Source organism: Heterodontus francisci, unplaced genomic scaffold (assembly GCF_036365525.1).
Source record: "Heterodontus francisci isolate sHetFra1 unplaced genomic scaffold, sHetFra1.hap1 HAP1_SCAFFOLD_184, whole genome shotgun sequence".
Taxonomy (NCBI): Eukaryota; Metazoa; Chordata; class Chondrichthyes; order Heterodontiformes; family Heterodontidae; genus Heterodontus; species Heterodontus francisci.
Window position 1 is genome coordinate 1048180 of NW_027141723.1, and position 9500 is coordinate 1057679.

Genomic DNA, 9500 nt, shown 5'->3' on the forward strand with positions numbered 1-9500 from the left:
CTTTATCTATTTTCATTCCGTCCAATTTTCTCACTTCCTCCTCCTTTACTGTGACATTTGCAACACCCGTTTGTTTTATGATGCCAGATGAAATGTACTTAATTAGTACCTCAGCCACACCCTCTGCCTCCACAGGATCTCCTAATTGACCCACCCTTTCATTGTCTGTCCATATGTTTGGTAAAAGACTTCAGTGTTCCCAGTTATGTGACCCGCTAATCTTTTCTCATACATTCTCTTGCTGATCTCTTTTCCTTTTTCAGCTCTCCTCTGTACTTTCTGTATTCTGCTTGTTTCTCTACTGCATATGAATCCTCACATGATTTCGATATTAATGATTTTTGAACTATTTTGTTGAAGGATTGAGTTTTGTAAATTTCTCCCTAGCTCCCCTCATGGTCAGGCAGAAAGTTTAACTGCTGTGTTTTCAAACAGGAACAGCTTTATTTGAAAAGCGAGAGGGACAGGATTCCGGGTTTTAATCCAGTCACAAATCTGGTTCTGATGTCTTGTGGCTCCAGCTGTCACATGACCTGTCAGAGGATGACCTCATAATTGACCCAGTCATGGAGCTGTGCGTTGATGTTTAAATTGCTTCAAAATAATTTTCCAAAAGGACAATTAAAATGAATCGATATGTAAAAGGTAGATTTTGTGAATTTGTGCTCCCAGTGGAAATTCCTGCAGTCTGCTGGTTTTCAGATCCCCAATTGCCCACAGGAAGCTCTGTGCTCGGAGTCTGAATTCATTCTAACAACATTACACAGAATCATTTCATGGGAGACCCCAGTGTGAATTGTAGACAGGTGGGTCAGTTTTAACTTTCAAAGTAACACAGAAGCAAAATACTGCAGATACTGGAAATCTGAAATAAAAACAGAAAATGCTGGAAATACTCAGCAGGTCTGGCAGCATCTGTGGAGAGAGAAACAGAGTTCACGTTTCTGGTCTGTGACTTTTCATCAGAACTCGGCTGAAATTGTTTGTTGAACAGACACGATGGGCCAAGTGGCCTCTTTCTGTGCCTTAAACTTTCTCTGACTCTGTGATTCCATGAGATTGTGGAATCAATTTCAAGGTCGATGACATTGCACTCTGTAAGGATAGGAAGATCGAGATTATTAAGTACAGTGCAAGAATATAGCTGCTTTTACATTATTTTAATCAAAATTGATTTAAATTTTGTGCTCACGAATCCTTTCTTTTGATCACAATGACACTGATAACAATGGAAAAAGCAAGATTTGCATTTCACAACCACAGGACGTTGCAAAGCCTTTTACAGCCAATGAAGGACTTTCCAAGTGCAGTCACTGTAGTCATGTAGGAAACATGGTGGCCAATGTGCGCACAGCAAGCTCCCAGAAACAACAATGTGATAAAAACGAGATAATCTGTTTTTAAGTGATGTTGATTCAGGGTTAAACAATGACCAGCACCCCAGAAATAATTCCCCTTCAATTCTCTGAAATAGTGCCATGGTACCTTTAACATCCACCTGAGAGGGCAGAGGGATCCTCAGTTTTCTGTCTCACCTGAAAAACAGCATTTCTGATAGTGCAGCACTGCCTTAGTACTGTACTGGAGTGTCAGCCATTTTTAAAGGGCTGTTAGTCCTATTGGAAAATATTTAAAGGAAGATTACATGAAATGAAATAAATACATTGCTTTTGCCTCTCTCCCATCCCCCCAATAACAGTTAAATTAATTATTTGCCCTTCCCTCCCAAAACCTATCTTTACAATCTGACCTTCCGCCCAAAACTGCACAAACTAAACTATAACCCTTCCCACCATCCCCTACACCCATGACATTAATTTGACTCCGTCCCCCCAACCCCACACTGAGAAACTTACCTTCTCCCCCCTCCCCACCAGTGTTGCACCTCATTTGCCCGGATGGGGCTCCGAAGGCACGGCAGTGCCGGCCACTGGGCTGAAGATCGCAGCTGGATATCAGGAAGTGATGGGATAATAATTAATGCAGGTTTGTGGTCCCGTTGCCGGGCGGTGGGGGTCCCCCACAAGGCCTCGCTGTCGCCGGAAATATCGAGCCAGGCCCTGCCAGCGTTGAGGTTCGTCGCGGGCCTCATCCGGGGCCATCTTCAGGCGGCCCCCACCCCACCCCCACCACAGATCTCGACGTCGAGGGCTCTATAGAATCCAGTCCATTGTTTCTGTCAATCTCAACTGCTCAAGGATTTGCCTGTTAATTGTAGAAAAATTAAAGCTCGATCACCTTTTGATAAAAGGGGGTTCAAATCCATTTCCAAACAAATGATAGTTCTCATTGTATCTAGAACATGTTTTCTTGCATACAAACATACCAATTAGGAGCAGGAGTAGACCACTCGGCCCCTCGAGCCTGCTCCACCATTCAATAAGATCATGGCTGATCTGATTGTAACCTCAACTCCACATTCCCACCTGCCCCCGATAACCTTTCACCCCCTTGTTTATCAAGAATCTATCTACCTCTGTCTTAAAATATTTCAGAATTTCTGTCGTCCAGCAACTCTCACTTTATTTCCTGGATTTTACCTAAAAAATGTATTTCCACACTTTGGATATCCTGTACTTCATTAATGTTTTTGCTCTCTGGTGATTTCCCTTTAATTATATTCAGTGCTGGTATTTTACTGAGACACACTGACTGAAAGTGTCCCAAATTTCTGCAGGAAAAACACTCAGCTTCTTTGGCGAGGCAGTTTTCCCACTTGTGTCTCTCTCGGCCACACCTACTGCAATTGGTTGCAGCTACCACTAGATGCTCTTCCCGTCTTTCTTGTCTTTTACCACTAATTTTTCCTTTTGTTTTCTGAACAAATTAAATTGAGTCTGCTACTCTCGAGATCAGACTCTCCCTGTCCCCTTGGACAACGGATTGGTTAAACTTTCTAACCTCTGTTTGTCTGCTCAATTGAAACTCTTTCATTAATGTGAGACCAGCCCTGGACTGTAGATGATCTGAAAGGGTGTTGTCCAATACCCCGAACACAATCCTGTCTCCATTCAGCTCTTCTCTTAAGTTGCCGTCTTCACAAACCTCCGTGAGATTGTACAAGTCATTGATAAATGAATGAATACTCTCCCCTTTCTGTTTTGTACGCAAATTAAATTCAAAGTGATTCCTGACAATGCAGCGGCCAGCCGACGTCATCAGAGCGCTGCAAGCTCGCACATGCACAAACAGTCTCCTGCGCTCTGAGATGCTGCGCATGCTCAGCCTACGTCTTCCAGGACTAACTGGCGCATGCGCAGGAAAACGCTCTCCCCCCTCTCAGCCACTCACTCCAGGCCGCTCGCTGCCCGCTCCTCGCTACCCCGCTCCCCCGCCCTCCGGCCGCTTGCTACCCCCCCACCCCCGCACTGCCCTCTCTCCGTCCACTCACGCCCCGCTTCCCCCCCACGTCCCTCCAGACACTAGCTCTAAGCCATGCTGCTTCCCTCCTCTCGGCCTCTCGCTCCAACATTCGATCATTCTTCACCGCACCACCCGATAAAGCAAGGCGAGCCTCGAGGGGTGATGGGGCAATGTTGGAGCGAGTGGCCGAGAGGAGGGAAGCGGCAGAGCCCATGGCCTGGAGTGTGAGCAGCCAGAGAGCAGGATGGGGGTGGTGGTGGGTGAAGCGGGGAGTGAGCAGTCAGAGAGTGGGATGGGGGGAAGCGGGGAATGATCGTCCGGCGAATGGGATGGCACTGTTTAGAGGGGATTTGAGGAAAAAATGTTTCACCTCGAGGGTGGTTGGAATCTGGAACACATTGCCTGAAGGAGTGGTGGAGGCAGGAACCCTCACAACATTTAAGAAGTATCTAGATGAGCACTCAAAACGCCACAGAATACAAGGCTACGGCCACGTGCTGGAAAATGGAATTAGAATAGATAGGTACTTGATGGCCGGCACAGACATGATGGCCGAAGGGCCTGTTTCTGTGCTGTATAACTCTTTGACTCTATGAAACCTCACTGAATTACAGAGGGTGTGCAGCACTGTCAGAGGTGCTGTCCTTCTAATGAGACTTCAAATAGCGCAACGTTCTCCGAGTATCAACCAAAACATGTCCATTGTGTAGATATGTGCCATATTTGCTTATGAAATGACAGTCACTGCTCCGAAAGTAATTCACTTTAGGTGAATTAAGATGACTTGGTACTATATAACTGGCGAATGCGCAAGAGGTAGCGGGGGGCTGTTGGGGTGGGACAGAGGCGGTGATGGCAACCTTTGAGGGGATTTTTGGGTCGAAGTTGTTTTCTGTGAGAAATTGAGTAGCTCCATCTTTAATCCTGGCAGCTGCCTGAATGTCACAGACAGTGACGTTTCAGTGGAAGAGGCTGCATTTGCGCATGTGCTAGTACAGCATCACCTGGTGGTTGCGTTGTCAGCAAATGCAGCGTTTTAACTTTGGCTCCACGATGACATTTTTTTCCTCAATTAAAATAGGTCTTGAGTGCCTTAATAACTTCTTCACATGTAGCCTTCTGTTCTTCATGAGGATGTTGCCTGCACACTCCCTCCATTGCAGACAATAGCGTACTGACCTGCTCCATGTCTGGCTTCTGCACGAGACCCGATGCAGTACGATACCTTGCAAACCTCTGGAACCATCTCGGCCACTCCTCGGCTTGGTTCAGTCCAGTGACCTTTTCAAAGGTGCAGGCAAAGATTTCTCCATCTTCACTTTGGTTTACTGTGGCCCCCATATAATATTCTGATATCTGTCAAGTCTTAGGACAGAATTTATAAGAATCTGACGGTTAAAATAACCTGAGTTTAGTCTGCACACCTTGCATTGAAGGTTTCATCGACAACTCTCCATGAGGTGCTGTACAGATTATATTACATCACTTCCTGTGATGATGCACATAGTCTATTTATATAATCTGCCCAGTAACAACCCAATGTCCACTCTTATATTATTGTACAGATGTGAGAAAAGCTGAGGATGGGAATGGAACGTCTGAATGAAGATTTCATGATGCTGATGATGTAAATGAGGCTGATCTGTTCCCCATTCCACAATCCCTCTTTATTTCTGTGCATGTTTCTCGATGCTGTTTCAACCAAATTGAAAAAGAATCACAAATCCTCCTCTGGAGCCTCAGGAGTCCATTAAGCAACGGCATGGTGGCCAAGTGGTAAGGCGTCAGTCTTGTGAACTGAAAATCACGGGTTCAATCCCCGTCCGTGCCTTATGATTAGTTTCTCACTTTAAATATGATGTTTCCACAAAAGATGTCAGTTGCATTTGTTTCGGCCATCTGGAAATCAGTGTGATGTTACGATTTATCCTGGACACTGGGAAGAACATGAGGAGGAGCCACATGATTCCTCGAGCCTTCTCTGCCATTGATAGAGTGAAAATAACTGAGGTCCAAGCACTGAACCTTATTACTGTGCATTTGCTTGATATTTAACAGAGCTATTCTATTAATCCCACATCCCGCACTCCTGTCTTTTCTCCCATTGCCCTGTTAGATTTTCCATGTCAGGTAAATATCCAATTCCATTCAGAGTTAACATTGAATCTGCTTCCACTGACCTTTCTGGATTGCATTCCAGACCAGAACAACACACTGCTGAAAAAACAACTTCCTCATCACAGTTCGAATTCTTTTGTCAATTACTTTAAATGTGTTTCCTCTGGTTACTGACCCTTCTGTCACTGGCAACACTTTCTCCTTCTTCACTCTATCAAAACTCTTCAGGATTTGCATTTCCTGCTGCCTTTGCTGAAATAACAAAGCTGAGCACACATCACCAAAAGGAATATGATTGGCTCTGAATCACATTTATCCTTCCTGTCAATCTGATGTGGACGTTGTATTTTCCCGGAACCAAACAATCTGAGCAGCAAGTGTGGGTTCCAGTGATTCCCACCGCTCTGAGAGAGAGAGGATGTGATAATGAGCCAGATAGAAGAAAGGAGTGAGATAGAGAGTAAAATAGCCCTGGTCTGTTTCTACTAACCCCCGGCCCCCTACTTAAAATGGCATCATTTTCTCCTGCCTCTCCACATTCTAATCCATTGATTAATGCAATCCTTTCATCTGGAACATAGAACATAGAACAGTACAGCACAGTACAGGCCCGTCGGCCCACGATGTTGTGCCGAACCTTTAATCTACTCTAAGATCAAACTACCTACATACCCTTCATTCTACTATCATCCATGTACCTATCCAAGAGTCGCTTAAATGTCCCTAATGTATCTGCTTCTACTACCACCGCTGGCAGTGCATTCCACGCACCCACCACTCTCTGTGTAAAGAACCTACCTCTGACATCTCCCCGAAACCTTCCTCCATCACCTTAAAATTATGTCCCCTGGTGATAGCCCTTTCTGCCCTGGGAAAAAGTCTCTGGCTATCCACTCTATCTATGCCTCTCATCATCTTGTACCCCTCTATCAAGTCACCTCTCATCCTTCTTCGTTCCAATGAGAAAAGCCCTAGCACCCTCAACCTTTCTTCGTAAAACATACCCTCCAGTCCAGGCAGCATCCTGGTAAATCTCCTCTGCACCTTCTCTAAAGCTTCCACATCCTTCCTATAATGAGGCGACCAGAACTGAACACAATATTCCAAGTGTGGTCTAACCAGGGCTTTATAGAGCTGCAGCATAACCTCGCGGCTCTTAAACTCAATCCCCCTGTTCATGAAAGCCAACACACCATATGCCTTCTTAACAACCCTATCAACTTGGGTGTCAACTTTGAGCGATCTATGGACATGGACCCCAAGATCCCTCTGTTCCTCCACACTACCAAGCATCCTGTCTTTAAGCCTGTATTCTGCATTCAAATTCGACCTTCCAAAATGAATCACTTCACACTTTTCCAGGTTGAACTCCATCTGTCCCTTTAATTCCTGTTTCCTAATCCATTGATGTTTCACAATGTACTGAACTGTCCCAATCCATTGATATAACTCAGTCTATTGAATTTCCCAATCCACTGATATTTTCCAGTCCATTGACTTTCCCAATCCATTAATGGTTCCTGACCATTGACATTCCCAATCCATTAATATTGCCTGTGATTTCAAAGCAACTGTGGAATACAAATAGTATCAGTATTATCAGATACATCGAGACGAGGTGCAATAGCCAAGTGGACAGATGTCAGGTTTATAAAGAAAAAAGCACTGGCTCGATATTTGTCCAGTCTATCACTGGATCTGAACTCTCAACCTACTGTTTTTCTGTGGGTCTGCTGACTTGTATATGTGAAGAACCATTGGATGTTTCTCAATCCTCTGACTTTTCTCATTCTTGTGCCATATTTGTTCCTTTGGGTTCACCAGTGAAGAAAATTATTCCCTATTACATTTGGTGAAGACTTTAATAACCTCACATCCTTGTGTCTCACCATCTCAGGTCAAACTCCCTACAGAAACTTTAAACATTTAACTATTCTGCTGGAAACATTTTCAAGAGCGCAGCCATTCCTTCATTACGCTTCCTTCTTTGACATGTGATTGACAAATATGTGTGTAATGGAGAGAGAGAGAGTGAAAAAAAAGAGAGAGAGAGTGCAATAGAAAGTTAGAGGACCAGCTAAAGACAGATAGAGAGAGAGAGGCAGAGAGAGGTAAAGCGATAGACAGAGAGAGAGAGAGAGAAGGAGAGAGAGTCATTGAGTCCTGGAGTCACTACAGTACAGGAAGTCATTTTGCCCATCAAGCCCATGTAAATCAATCCATTCAGTCCCATTCCCCCGCTCTGTCCCCATTGCCCTGTAAGTTATCTAAACCTGTCATATTTATTATAATCTTGTACATGTCTATCAAATCTCCCCTCAATCTCCTTTGCTCCAAGGAGAACAACCCCAGCTTCTCCAACCTAACCTTACAGCTAAAATCCCTCATGTCTGGAACCATTCTGATAAATCTTCTCCACCCTCTCAAGGACACTCACATCCCTCCAAACGTGTGTTGACCAGAACTGGATGCAATTCTCTGGTTGTGGCCCAACGAGAAATTTATACAGGTTCAGCATAACTTCCCTACTTTTGTACTCAGTACCTCTATTTATGAAGCCCAAGATCCCATATCCTTTGCTAACTACTTTCTCAATGTGTCCTGCCACCGTCAAAGAACTATGCATATGAACCCCCAGGATTTTATTCCTAAAAATATGCTTTCTTCATTTAAATCTGTAAAAAATGCATTATACAACAGTTCAAAACAGCACCAAGTTGACATTCCAAAAAGTGCAAAGGAAATCAGTTTTCTTCAATACAGGAGTGAGTTGCCTCACAACCCTTCCACTCCGTTTTACCTGACATGGACATTTTACAGCAAACCCATATCTGGTGTAGACAGCACAAGGGTTTCCAATGGGTCCAGCTGCCCAGTTCACTATGGCGGGGGGACCTTACACAGTGGTCTTTCCCCATTGAGCCTTTGCAGTGGCTACCCCAAGCTTTAGTGCGTCCCTCAGCACGTAGCCCTGGACCTTGGAATGTGCCAGTCTGCAAAACTCGGTCGTGGACCAAAGGGCAGACCAAAGAGTGTCTATCACCGAATTGATGGTCCTCCAGCAGCAGTTAATGTTTATCTCGTTGTGCATCCCTGGGAACAGCCCGTAGAGCACAGACTCCTGTGTTACAGAGCTGCTTGGGATGAACCTCGACAAAAACCACTGCATCTCTTTCCACACCTGCTTTGCAAAGACACATTCTAGAAGGAGGTGGGCAACTGTCTCTTCCCCACCGCAGCCACCTCGAGGGCCGCGTGTGGAGGGGGCGAGACTTCGGGCATGCAGGAAGGATCTGACAGGAAGGGCTCTTCTTACCACCAGCCAAGCTACATCTTGGTGCTTGTTTGAAAGTTCTGGTGATGAGGCATTCTGCCAAATGACTTTGGCAGTCTGCTCGGGGAACCATCCGACCGGATCCACCATCTCCTTTTCCCGTAGGGCCTTGAGGACATTCCGTGCAGACCACTGCCTGATGGATTGGTGGTCGAAGGTGTTTTCCCGCAGAAACATTCCCACGAAGGATAGCTGGTACGGTATGGTCCAACTGGATGAAGCGATCCACGGCAATGTGACCAGACCCATCCTTCGCAACACCTCAGCACATAGTGACACTTGGTGTTTGTGTACTGGGGCTCCACACACAGCTTGGTGCAGCTGCACACGAAGGTGGTCATCAGGATGAGGGCGACGTTGGGTACATTTTTCCCGCCCTTGTCCATAGGTTTGAACATCGTGTCCCTCCCGCCCTGGTCCATTTTAGATCTCCAGATGATGCAGTTGAAGTCACCGCCTAGGATGACCGGCCTGGACGTCGCCAGCAGCAGTGGGAGCTGCTGGAAGACGTTCAGCCGCTCGCTGCGTTGTACCGGGGCGTACACGTTGATCAAGCGGAGCGGAGCGTTGTTGTACATCACGTCTGCTACGAGGAGGCGGCCGCCCACCACCTCCTTAACTTCGGAGATGGTGAAGTTACCTCCCCGCAGCAGAATACCCAGGCCGGAGGAACGGCAGTCATTAC

The 9500-nt window shown here is 45.8% G+C and overlaps 1 non-coding gene across 1 annotated transcript; it reads left to right on the plus strand.

Moving 5' to 3' along the window:
• Positions 1-5122: 5122 nt before the first annotated feature.
• trnat-ugu (transfer RNA threonine (anticodon UGU)) lies at positions 5123-5194 on the plus strand. The gene has a single exon. It is a non-coding gene; the product is annotated as a tRNA-Thr (tRNA).
• Positions 5195-9500: the final 4306 nt, after the last annotated feature.